Here is a 14,042-nt window from a genome sequence, read left to right on the forward strand (position 1 = left end):
AATCTGATGGAATTACCTTTTGACGAATTCGAAGTGATACTGGGGATGGATTGGTTATATCGTTATTACGCTAATGTCGATTGTAGATTGAAAAGAGTGACATTGAGAAGTTCTGAAGGAATAGAAGTTATTGTATTTAGTGAAAGATGGAATCCATTAGCAAGTGTGATTTCAGTGATGACTGCAAAGAAGTTACTGTTACAGGGATGTCAAGGGTTTATTGCTAATGTACTGGATGTTAGAACCAAGGAGAAAGGGATTGAAGAGATTCCTATAGTCAGAGAGTTTCTCAATGTATTTCCTGCAGAGTTGCCAGGTTTACCTCCTGACAGAGAGGTAGAATTCCAGATTGAGATAATACCAGGAACAATGCCCATTACAATGGCACCATAGAGAATGACTCCAAAGGAATTACAAGAATTAAAGATTCAATTAAAGGAGTTATTGGAAAAAGGGTTTATTAGACCAAGTGTATCACCTTGGGGAGCTCCAGTTCTATTTGTTAAGAAGAAAGATGGATCAATGCGCCTTTGTATCGATTACAGACAACTCAATAAAGTGACCATCAAGAACAAGTATCCACTTCCCCGAATCGACGATTTATTTGATCAATTAAAGGAAGCTTCAGTGTTCTCAAAAATTGATCTACGTTCGGGTTATCATCAATTAAAGATTCAAGAAAAAGACATTTCTAAAACAGTGTTTAGAACAAGATATGGTCATTATGAATTTATCGTGATGCCGTTTGGAGTTACGAATGCACCAGCTGCTTTTATGGATTTAATGAACAGAATTTTCCAACCGTATTTGGATCAGTTTGCTGTGGTGTTTATTGATGATATTTTAATATATTCAAAGTCAGAAGAAGAGCATAGTTCACACTTACAGATTGTTTTACAGATTTTACGAGACAAGAAGCTTTATGCTAAATTTTCTAAATGTGAATTCTGGATGAATGAAGTGGCATTCCTTAGACATGTAATTTCTGCAGAAGGAGTTCGAGTGGATCCCCAAAAGATTAAAGCTATTCTAGAGTGGAAAGTTCCAAAGAATATATCAGAAGTTAGAAGTTTTCTGGGGTTAGCTGGTTATTATCGAAGGTTTGTTAAAAACTTTTCGATTATAGCATTACCCATGACTAAACTGTTGAAAAAGGAAGTAAAATTTGTTTGGACTCAAGAATGTCAAGAGAGTTTTGAAAAGTTAAAGAAGATTCTTACAGAAGCTCCAGTGTTAGTTCAACCCGAGTCTGGAAAGAACTTTATAGTGTATAGTGATGCATCTCATAGTGGTTTGGGATGCGTATTAATGCAAGAAGGCAAAGTGGTAGCCTATGCTTCGAGACAACTAAAATCGCACGAGAAAAATTATCCAACACACGACCTAGAGATGGCGGCAGTAGTGTTTGCTTTAAAGATCTGGCGTCACTACTTGTATGGTGAAAAGTGCTACTTGTATACGGATCATAAGAGCTTAAAATACTTGATGACTCAGAAAGAGTTGAATTTAAGACAAAGAAGATGGGTGAAATTTCTCAAGGATTATGATGTGGTGATTGATTTCCATCCTGGAAAGGTAAATGTGGTAGCTGATGCCTTGAGTCGAAAGACGTTTGCAACTTTGCGAACTCTTGATGCTAGATTATCGTTAAGAGAAGATGGTGCAATTTGTGCAGAATTGACAGTCAAGCCCATTTGGCTAAATCGAATTAAAGAATTGCAAGTTAAAGATGAAAAGTGTTTGAAGAGGATACAATAGATAAAGAATGGAGAGGGTACGGATTATGAGAATAAGTCTGATGAGAACTTGTATTATCAAGAAAGATTAGTAATTCCAGATGAATATGAATTAAAGAATGATTTGTTAACGGAAGCTCATTGTAGTCTATTGACAATGCATCTGGGAGGGAACAAAATGTATATGGATCTTAAGAGTCGATATTGGTGGCCGGGAATGAAGAAAGACATTTCAGAATTTGTATCGAAGTGTTTGACTTGTCAACAAGTCAAAGCTGAACATCAAGTTCCGTCAGGATTGTTACAACTGATTTCAATTCCTCAATGGAAATGGGAAAACATAACGATGGATTTTGTCACAGGGTTGCCTTTAACTTCGAACAAAAAGGATTTAATCTGGGTTATTGTAGATAGATTGACTAAATCAGCCCATTTTATTCCGGTACGAACTGATTTCTCCATGGATAAGTATGCGGAACTGTATATTAGAGAGATTATACGTTTGCATGGTGTACTTATTTTCATAATTTCTGATCGAGATCCTAGATTCACATCACGATTTTGGAAGTCATTACATGAAGCACTGGGAACTCGGTTAAACTTCAGTACATCGTTTCATCCTCAAACTGATGGTCAATCTGAGCAAACTATTCAAATTCTAGAGGATATGCTAAGAGCTTGTGTCATTGAATTTAAAGGATCGTGGGAAAAGTATTTACCACTTGCTGAATTTGCATACAACAATAGTTATCAGTCAAGCATCAAAATGGCTCACTATGAAGCTTTTTACGGAAGAAGATGTCGTACGCCCTTGAACTGGTATGAACTTAAGGATCGAGAAGTTATTGGTCCTGAGTTGATTAAGAATACGGAAGAGAAAGTTCAAGTAATTCAGAATAATCTGAAAGCTGCAGCTGATAGACAGAAATCGTATGCTGATTTAAAAAGGAAAGAAATTGAATTTCAAGTCAGAGATAAAGTGTTCTTGAAAGTGTCTATGTGGAAGAAAGTATTGAGGTTTGGACGTAAAGGAAAGTTGAGTCCTCAGTTCATTGGACCTTATGAGATTACTAAAAGGGTAGGATCAGTAGCATATCAGCTAGTTTTACCACCTGAAATGGAAAAGATACACAATGCCTTTCATGTCTTAATGCTTAGGAAATATCGATCTGATCCATCTCACATTGTGACTCCTGAAGAAATTGAAGTTCAACCAGATTTAACTTATGAGGAAGAACCTATTCAAATATTAGCACATGAAGAAGTCAAGCAACTAAGGAACAAGACTATTCCATTGGTTAAAGTCTTGTGGAGGAATCACAAAGTAGAGGATGCAACATGGGAACGTGAAGAGGACATGAGGATTAAGTACCCCTACCTCTTCGCATAATGAAAATTCGAGGACGATTTTTCTTAAGGGAATGAGAGTTGTAACATCCTCAATACCGGGTTAGTAACTAAATTGGAAAGTTTCAGATTTTGGTGATTAAAATAGAATGAATGAATAGTATAAAGATTTATATGTAAATGATTGTGTAGGATTAAATTGAAAGGAAGAAGGAATGGAAGGGCAAAAGAGTCATTTGCAAGGAAATTAATTAAAGAATGGATAAGGATATATATGGGTACAAGTGGGATGAAAAGAAGAGAACACCAAAGCCTTCCATAGTTATCTTCTTCTTCTTTCTTCCTTGTACGTGTGAACCAAAGTAAAGGTAAGATTTCTTATTATTGAGTTTCTTGTTAAATTTAATATTGGGTTTTGATTATTAGATGATAACTAAGCTTAAGGAAAGCTTAAGTTATCTTAACATCAAAGGATGATTGAGTTAGGAGAGATTTAAGATTTGAAGTTCTTAAATGAAATCTTGGAATAGAGTTCATAACTAGAATTGAAAGTTATATTTGACTTGTCATCAATCTAGTTAAGATATACGAAGTGTTAAAAACGGAATTCAAACATGTTGATTTATTAATGTAATTCTTGAATTACATATGAAGGATAGGATTTGAAGGTTTAAGATGATATAAATGAGTATAAATTGGTTTAAGGATGTGTACTAGAGTTAAGAATGAAAAAGGTGATTAAACATGAAGGATTTAATCCAAAATGAATGGATTTTCGGGTTCAAAAAGAGGTTTTGAGCAGAGTGCATCGATGCACATTCATAGTGCATCGATGCATCAAGGTTAAAAACCCAGAAATTATTTGAATGTGCACCGATGCATTGGTAGTGCATCGATGCACTCTTTTAAAATAAAGACATCGAATACAATTCATGCATTGATGCATAAGTAGTGCATCGATGCATCCCATTAATAATGAAACATCGAATGCAATTGGTGCATCGATGCATAAGGAGTGCATCAATGCATCCCAGCAATAATACTACATCGAATACCTTTTATGCACCGATGCATCAGTAGTGCATCGATGCATACCTTCATTAAAAGATGAAATTGACTTTTCTCTTAGTCTAAAGAGTGAACTATTAGAGTATATTAGTTATAATACTGATATAGATCCATGTGTGATTATGTAGATACTAAAAGTAAGCTTATTCCGGAACGATCAAAGGATTAGAATCGAATCAGAGCAAAGCTAAGGTGAGTGCATACTATATGTTTATTATAATGGAATAAGACTTATGATAAGTCTAATCCCTATGTTGATTTTTATAATACAGTAGTTGTGAACATGCATACATGATAATTATTGTGATACATGCATAAGATATATATATGTTCATGTGATATGACCTGTGATATGAAAACATGATATGAAGTGATATGAGATACATGATCACAAGAGAAATGATATGAGTACATGAACATATGAAATATAAGAATAATGCCCATAGTATACAATATGAGAATTATAGGTGTAATTGGCATGCCAAGAGTCGAGGGTATAATAGTCCTTCGGGATGTAGTCCTTCGGGATGTAGGAGTCCTACGGGATGAATACTGAACTAAGGTTCGGTGCCCCATGAAGGAATAGATACGAGCTGTGGTGACAGCATTAGTGCACAACCTCAATGCACTCACATACCTCTAATCTCAATAATATACATGGGCTATGCAATTGAAATACCGATTTACAGTAAAAGTGATACAATAAGGTAAGTTTCGTATATGCATTATATGTTATCTTGCGATAGATACATGCATATTGAAATGTCATGATCCAATTGTAAGTATGAAAATTCACAAGTTTATTGTTGCATATTCATTTATTGACTCACTAAGTCTATGACTTAGCGTGTAAGTGATTTACACGTAGGTACCAAGAATCAGGAAAGGTGGAAATAGAAGTAGCACGGACAACAATACTCCTAAGAGATCAGATCAGAAGTAATTGACAAAGTATGTACTTGGTTATGTATAGAGTGTTGGCATGTAATAAGTGTTAATTACGAATACTCTGATCTATTTTGTATTTTATGGTTTTATGTAAATTAATGTGTTTCGTTTTAATGAAAGTTTTAAAAATTCCTGTGATTTTCTATAAGAGTCAAGGTTTTGAAAAGTCAATGTGACACCTCAGACTTGTATTCGGGTCGGATATTAGTTAAGGGTGTTACAGTCTTGGTATCACTGATGTGTCCACCTTAATTGATGATCACCACGGCTACAGATGCACTCCTTACTCAGTTAATCTCTGCTTTTACCTACGCGTGAGAAACAACACACGTTAAGCATTTACTTAGTGTGATATAGTATTGTAAAGAACATTAAAGTATACATAAGTATCTCATGGTTATTTGACTTCAAGCTAGGTTGTATCATCCATAGGGATTTGTTAAGTCATTCTTATTAAAACCAAACCTCTATCATATCCTCCTCATAATATCTTTAGTATGTCCAATATACTTTTCTTTCGTTCATTTTTCTTTAGTCTTTATTCATTAATTTTAGTTATGGTCTCTTTTCATGTCTTAATGCACCATTTCATGCATTTTAAATTATGGCATCCTTTCATGCCTTAATGCATCCTTTCATGCATTTTAAATTATGGCATCCTTTCATGCCTTAATGCATCCTTTCATGCATTTTAAATTATGGCATCCTTTCATGCCTTAATGCATCCTTTCATGCATTTTAAATTATGACATCCTTTCATGCATTTTAATTATGGCATCCTTTCATGCCTTAATGCATCATTTCATGCATTTTAATTATGGCATCATTTCATGCCTTAATGCATCCTTTCATGCATTTTAATTATGAATTCGATTTAGAGCAGTTCATACTCTAAAACTCATTAATAATATTCTTTCCATACATATAAAGATAACATAATCAATATTATGAAACATATATAAATTTTAAACATTCTAATTTGAATGTTCTTCATCTCACATACTTACAATAAGGTACTCACCTGGTAATCCCTGCTAAAAAGGCGTAGAGACGTATGACTAATCAACAACTTTATTTCCCCCCTTTTCTTGCTAGATTAAGGAGTTTGGTTCTGATCTACACAAGTATCCATTAAGTACACGTAACATACAAATGTTAGTATACTCCTTAACATTATACTTTAAGAATATTCACAATATCATTATTTCAATTTCTATAACAATTTCAACCTATTTTGTCGTTCCAAGCTCAATAGTATCAGTACTACTACCCAGGTCCTGATAATTTTATACTATGGTACCGATACCCCCTCTTAGTACCGATACCATTTCTATATTATGCGTTGCCTGGTATCGATACCCTTCCCTCAGTATCGATACCACTATACTATGGTACCGATACTCCTTTTCAGTATCAATACCATTTTAACATTCTGGATCCATGGTATCGATGCTTCCCTTTGTTAGTATCGATACCTTATTAGTATCGATACCTTATTAATATCGATACCTTATTAGTATCGATACCCCTTGCATCAGTACCGATATTGTTCTTCTCATTTCTACCTATTTATACCTATAGTATTGGTATTGTTCTATCAGTACCGACACCATTGCCCAGAATTACCATTTTTCAACTCGAATTTTACTTAATTTTCCCTTGTAATCTTATACTATTACCTCAAACAATACTATTTAACTCCTCTTTACTTAATCCAACTAACTTTACTTCATTTTGCCAACTTTAACATCTAACATCTTCATAAAACATCTCAACTCAAGAATCATATCATTTTTCTTAACATGTTTTTAATCATATCTCATGCTTCTAATCTCAACTCAAGAATCATATCTTATGCTAGAGAGGAGAGCAATACAAACTTAAGAAGAAGAAGAAGAGTATGAAATGTTGTACTTCCCTCTTTCCTCCTATTTACAATCCCTAATATATTTTTAAATTCATTTTCCCTCTTAAAAGACCACAATGCCCCCTTAACTTATCTATTGATACAAATTAATCTAAACACTATTCCAAATCATTTTTCTCATCTTTTACCACTTATTCAAATAAAATCTTAAATTTTCAAATATTTTTGATCTAGCCCCTGATATAATATTTGGGTATTACAGTTCCAAGTTTGATTTATCTTTTAAAATTCGTATTATTTTAAATTCAAATTTTTATTTACTTAAAATAAACAAGTTCAAATGTGAAACTTCTATTTTTTTTTTAAATTTAAGTTTTACTATGGATGATTAAGGATGAGCATTTGATCCAGATTTGACGAGTCTCGATCCACCTTGATCTTATAAGATCGTTTTTATATCAAAATTAAGTTTTTATTGAGTATTTTTTCAAGGATAATATCATATTCGATCAAATTTAAGTTTAAAATAAAAAATATAAGATCCAATATGAAAATAATAATATAATAGACCTTAATATATTTAGAGACAGTTATTATTATACTCATCTCTCTATTTCTTGTCTTTATTTTTATATAATAAAAATTATATATATATATATATATATATATATATATCAAGTCACCAAGTCATATATAATTTATCTAATGTAAATATAGTATACTCAAATTAAGTTTAAATGAACTAAAATCCTGATTCAATTTAGTTGTCCAAAGAAAAAGAGAAAGAAAAGGGTTAGTCAATATCGATGTGGTATCCATGCCGAAACGTAATGAATAGCAAAAGAGGCTGTTCCTTGCAGATTTCTAAGCATTACAATAATGTCAATCTTTAAACTTTCACTTCTCTTTTATTGTATATAGGTTGCTCTCATTGCACCATAATTGAATATAAGTGTGTATTCAATATTTAAACTTTCAAAAGAATATATTTATGTCAATTATATTAAAATTTTTTGGTAGGAATATAATAGAAGCTATCTGTATTAATGTCCTGAATCTAGAAAACTTGAATTTTAATTGATCGATTAAAATTTAATATTTAGTATTGAATGAAAAATTGAAATTTATTTTCAAAATAAATTATTTTAAAAATCTGAAGTATTTTATGTTCGAATACGATCGAATATTAAATATCATTAGATGATTTTAGAATTATTATATTGGTATTAATTATGATTACATTTGGTTAGATGTAAGATAGATGAGTGACTGATTAAAAAATATAAGAGAAATAATATAAAATATATTATATTATTCAGAACATGGGAGTCGTACGTTTTGGGAAGATATTTTTTTGAGAGAGGATTGATTATAAAAAGGGGGTCTTCTTCATTTTTCAAGAGGAGGGTCGGCCATAAAAGAAGAATAAAAAGGGGGAAAAGATAACTTCAAATTTTGCTATTTTAGTCTTAAATTTTTCAGTTTTTGATATTAGATACGAGTTTGTTCTCAATTAAATTTTCTATTATATGATACCAATACGAGACATTCATCATCGAGGAATGACGAATGAAGAGTCACATCAGCGGATGATGGTATATCTTTCACAATCCGAATTATATGGAGTGGTTTTTTCGCGGACTTAAGGTGATGTCGGCACTGATATCGGCGTTGATTGAGTGTTGGAGGTCCGAAACGCATACGTTTCATTTTCCTTGTGGTGAAGTGACGATAACATTGGAAGAAGTCGCGTATCAACTTGGCATTCCGATTAATGGTATGCCATTGGTGCTTCACAATAATTATGCGCGAGATGCTGTTATTTCAAATTTATTGGGAAAGGAGGCTCCAGCTGATGTCACTGATGAGATGCAGATACGAATGATGTGGTTGTAAAGAGAATTTAGAGTAGATGGACAATCAACAGAGCAAGAGGTGATATATGCAGCTCGAGAATATCTTATGACGTTGATTGGAGGGATCTTGCTACCATGATAAAACGGGTAATTTGGTGCACACCCAATATCTTCCGGTATTGAACGATTTCCTTGTATGTCGCCAATATAGTTGGGGTTATACAATTTTGGCTTTTTGTATCGTGAACTTTACAAGGCGACCATATTTGTTAGAGGAAAAAAAAGCAGATGTAGCGGTTTGTTTAGTTTTGCTCCAATCATGGGCGTGGTATCGTCTCCCGTTTTTACGCCTATTATATCCGCTCCTATGGAATTTCCTCTCGCTGCAAGGTAAATTCTTATATTTAAAGTTTTGATATTTTATAATATTTATTTAAATATTTTGAAAATGACAATAAATAATGTAATTTCTTTTAGATGGGGACATCGAATAATCGATACAAAGTTGTCGGGTGCAACCAAAGTAGATATTCGGATAAGAATTGATATCGCCGGTAGACAAGCGGTAAATTTTAATATTTTTTTGCATTAACTTTTGAAATTGTAATATTAATTGTTTAATTATACTAACATAACACTTTTGACAGTTTAATTAGATGCCTTATTATGAGTCAGATATCCAACGATGTCTACCGCCAATGTTCTTTAAAGGAGCGGAGACATGGTGTGACGTAACACCTTTGCTCCATTTTGCAATTTTTGAGATCCATGTCGCCAATAGAGTTTTGCGACAATTTGGGTTTCACCAACCGATAGAAATGTCTATATTTAACATAGACGATTTGCATAAAATAGATGCACGTGAGAAGCATAAAGAAGATTGGCCGAGGAAGCATGCTATATTCATACAATAATGGCAAAATAGACATTTACATTTGCCTAATCATTCCAAGGTACAACCCGAAGATTTTGATTTCAATGTTTCTCCCTACCTCCAAAATTATGAAGCAAATGGGAAACTATACTTGACAACGTTGGAGGATCGGTCCGAGTGGGAAATAATTAAGGAAAAATATGCAAAAAAAATCATCATCTTCATCAACTTCTTTATCTTATGCTTCCCCCAATTATTATCAATTGCAAGAAAGTTATGGTGGATATAGTGCAATCAACCATCGACGGAGAGCCGTGTGGCGTGGGAAGGAAGTTCTTGGGATCAAGTGTCACCTTTACAACAATTTTCCTCAGAACCGGAAGAAAGAGGTCCATGGGATCATCTTGTTCAATACAAACAATCTCAATCTCATGGCGATTTCAGTGTGCAATTTGAGGCGATGACATCAATGATGGTGTCAAATACCTTGAATACTCCATCGTTTTCACCCGAAGATGTAAATCAAAGTGGTGCAGTAATGTTCAGTACACCGGAACCAGAAGAAGACGAAAATGACGAAGGTAGACGACCACGACCAAATCGACAAGCACCACATCATTACTATTCTACCACTCTACGACATTGGCAAGAATTGTGCAAATATAAGTAATAAATTTGTTTATTTAAGTTTTTGTATGAGATATTTAATTGTATAAATTAAAAAAATCATTCATATTTAGTGTAGTTTATAAAATTTGAATTTTTTTTTTAAAAAAAATTATTTTTTGAAATATTTAATTAAAAAAGTGTATTTTTTTTATTTTTTTGTATATTTTTTTTTAAATTTTACTTTATATTTAGTGTATTATATAAAATTTGAAATTTTAAAAAAAATATGTTATTTTTTGAAATTTGGAATTAAAGAATATATTAATTTTTGAAATTTTTATTTAAAAAATGTTTTTTTTTAATTTATGGGTTTCACAACACATACTCGAAGATCGACGATTCAGATTCAAGTTCTTCTTCGGATGAAGAGTGGGAAAGGGACGCAATAAAGTACATAGTTGAGGAGCATAAGAAGAAGAAAATAAAAATGGAAGATGAGAAGAAAAAGAAGTATAAAAATTTACCGAAGCAGAGTAGTAAACATCTCATTGAGAGGAAAGAAAAAATTAAATATTTTAGTATAGAAATTGAGAAGAAGAAGACGAAGAAAGACAAATACGAAGGTGTCCTAATCCGACGTAGTGAACGAATTGTAGAGAGATCTAAAAAGATAGAAAATGACATATGTACAAATATTGATTTGTATGGTTTTAGTTTATGTATGAAGTTGTCTTTCTTAATTAAGTAATTATTCTCTCATTAAAATCCAAAATTTTATTTATCATTAGAATGGGAAAATATACTTATCAAAATGATTACTTTTGAGTAAATTGCCAATTAAAAAATTGTCTCCTCCATTTTCAATTTAATTTTTAAATAAAATAATATTTTAATATTAATTTCTTTAAGTATTTTGACATTCAATATTTTATTTTAAGGGTAAAATGCTCATGGTTAGATAAAATCATTAGTTTATCATTAGTTTACCATTATTTACTAATATTTTGGAATTATATAAACATAATGGAAATAATACAAGTTAAAAAAACATAGTTACAGTACAAAAAACCTAGTTACGATACATAATATTTTGTAACGCCTATTTTAGCGTCCAACTCGTTATTTTGGAAGATGTGAAGAATGTTTTTTGTTATGACCTTTACCTCTGTAGTGGCCAGAAAGTTTGGGTAGACTTGACTCTCTTTGCATATCATCCATATTGGTATGAATTCGGCTAGATTCAGATCGACCCCGTAACTTCCTACGTAATTAAGGATTTGGCAACCATTCCTCAGAAATTGTGCATGTAGGCCAGTATGCTTCATTTGGGAGGTAATTGAGGTCACAAACGTAAATTTTGTGGATAGTATACAAGCTATAACAGTCATCAGCATATAAGTATAGGTCAACATTGATGTGCATACATGCAGCAACAACGTTAGCGCATTGGAACCTAAAAGCTTGAAATCGACCACAATCACACCATCTTCTATTCAGATTACTAGTGTATGTTGTAGAATTACCTCCCTCATGTGGTCGAATTAGTGCTTGGACAACGAAATTAGAATCAAGTTTGGTAAAATTATGGACAAACATTGATGTCGCATGTGTTTGATTCTTTTACAATGCCTTCTCAAATCTGGAGCACAATTTCTCCCATCGTTGATCATGGCATCAATTTGTGCACTTTTGTCTGCCCATACTTTACCCAACCTAAAGTATGTCTCCCTAACAATACTTGCTATCGGGAGATGTCGAGTCCCTTTCAGCACTAAGTTGATACATTCAGCAAGGTTGATAGTCATGTGACTGTAACGTAGACCCTCAACATCATATGCTTGTGACAATCTCTCCCTAGGGATTTCAGTTGCGAATTCATACAAATTATCTCCGTATCTTCTCAAATTTTCAAGTCGTGCATGGAAGTTTGGTTAGAGTAAATCATACTCTAAAAAGCAGTAAATTAAATGTTATTGAGAAATAAAAAAACATAAATGAAGCATAAATAATTAATGAGAAATGATATAATATTTAACTATGTTGATAATCTATTTTTTTATATTTTTCTGCTTAAACCTCTTTATTGCAATCGACATAATATGGTGTATACAATAGGCAGGATATGTGTGCTGAGGCGTCCATCTATTTTCGGGTCTAGAAATTATGCTTAAAAACCCAGACGATAGATCTAAGATCATGCAAACCCCATCTTGAGTAACAATATAGGAACGCAAGTTGGAGAGAAAGAAATTCCAAGTTTCTTCTGATTCATTTTTAACATTGGCGAAAGCAATAGGAAAATATTTTTGTCTCCAACTTGTGCAACAACTATCATCAAGATGTGTTGTAACGTCCCAAACTATGGGTTAGTGACCAATTTGTAAAAGTTCAAAAGTTAGTGACTGAAATAGAATTTATTGAAAAGTACAAAGACTTATATGGAAATTTTGGTATAGGATTAAATTACAAAGAATAATGATTCGAAGGGAAAAATGGTCATTTGATCTAGAAATTAATTAAAATGTGATAAGATAAGGATACATACGTAGAGATGGATATGAAAGGAATGGAAATATCCATAGAATTCTCTTTTCTTCTCCTTCAGCCGTGAGCTACCATAGCAAAGGTGAGTTTTCTAGTTAATTGATTATTTGCTGATTTTAAGTGTGGGTTTTGATCCTTATGTGATACTTAAGCTTAAGGAAAGCTTAAGTTGTCTTAAAATCAAAAGATAAAGAAGTTATAGAAGATTAAAGAGAAGGGGTTTATAAGTGAATTTCTGGAAAAGAGTTAATAAATGAACTTTAAGATGGAATTTGATTTGTTATAAACTTAATTAAGAGATATGAAGTGATAGAATTGAATTTAGAACATGTTAGAAATTGAGTATGATTCTTGAATTCCATGTAGAGAATAGGATTTTAAGGTTTAAGATGTGATAAATGAGTATAAATGGGTTTAAGCATATGTATGTGAGTTAAGAACATGAAAGGGGAGGAAACATGAAGTGTTGAAGCTAAAAAGAGTGAATTTTTTAGCTTAAAATATGATTTCTGGGCAAAATGTATTGGTACACATTTAATAGGTACTGATACACTCTTAAACAAAAAATCATCGAATTCAATAAGTGTATCAATACATAGACAGTGTATCGATACCCCTTGAAACGAAAAACTTCGAATGTAATTTGTGTACCCATACATAGGCAGTGTATCGATACACCAGTTAAGGGATGTATCGATACCCTATAGAGTGTACCGATACCTACTGTAAATAAGAAATGAAATTAGCCTTTCCTTTAGTTTAAGAAACAAAAGATTGGAGTATGTTATTTGGAATATTGATATGTAGCAATGTATGATTGTATAGATATCAAGTCCAACCAAGTTCAGGAACCACCACAAAGTTAAAATCGATCCAAAGAGAGAATTATAGAGGTTTATTTGGAAATTAAGTGAGGCTAAGGTGAGTGCATACTATAGATATAGTGCAATAGAATAAGACTTGTGATAAGTCTATTTCCTATGTAAGTTTTCATAGTTCCATGGTTATGAACATGCATACATGATGACTATTGTAAATATATGCATAAGTTATATATGTTTATATAATATGATATTGATGATTATATGCACATGTGATATATGACAGAAAAGAAGTATGTGATCATAAGAGAAATGAAATGAATACATGAATATATGAAGCATAATGATAGTGCCCATGTTATGTGATATGAG

This window comes from Hibiscus syriacus, unplaced genomic scaffold (genome assembly GCF_006381635.1).
Source record: "Hibiscus syriacus cultivar Baekdansim isolate YM2019G1 unplaced genomic scaffold, ASM638163v2 tig00112738_pilon, whole genome shotgun sequence".
Classification (NCBI taxonomy): Eukaryota; Viridiplantae; Streptophyta; class Magnoliopsida; order Malvales; family Malvaceae; genus Hibiscus; species Hibiscus syriacus.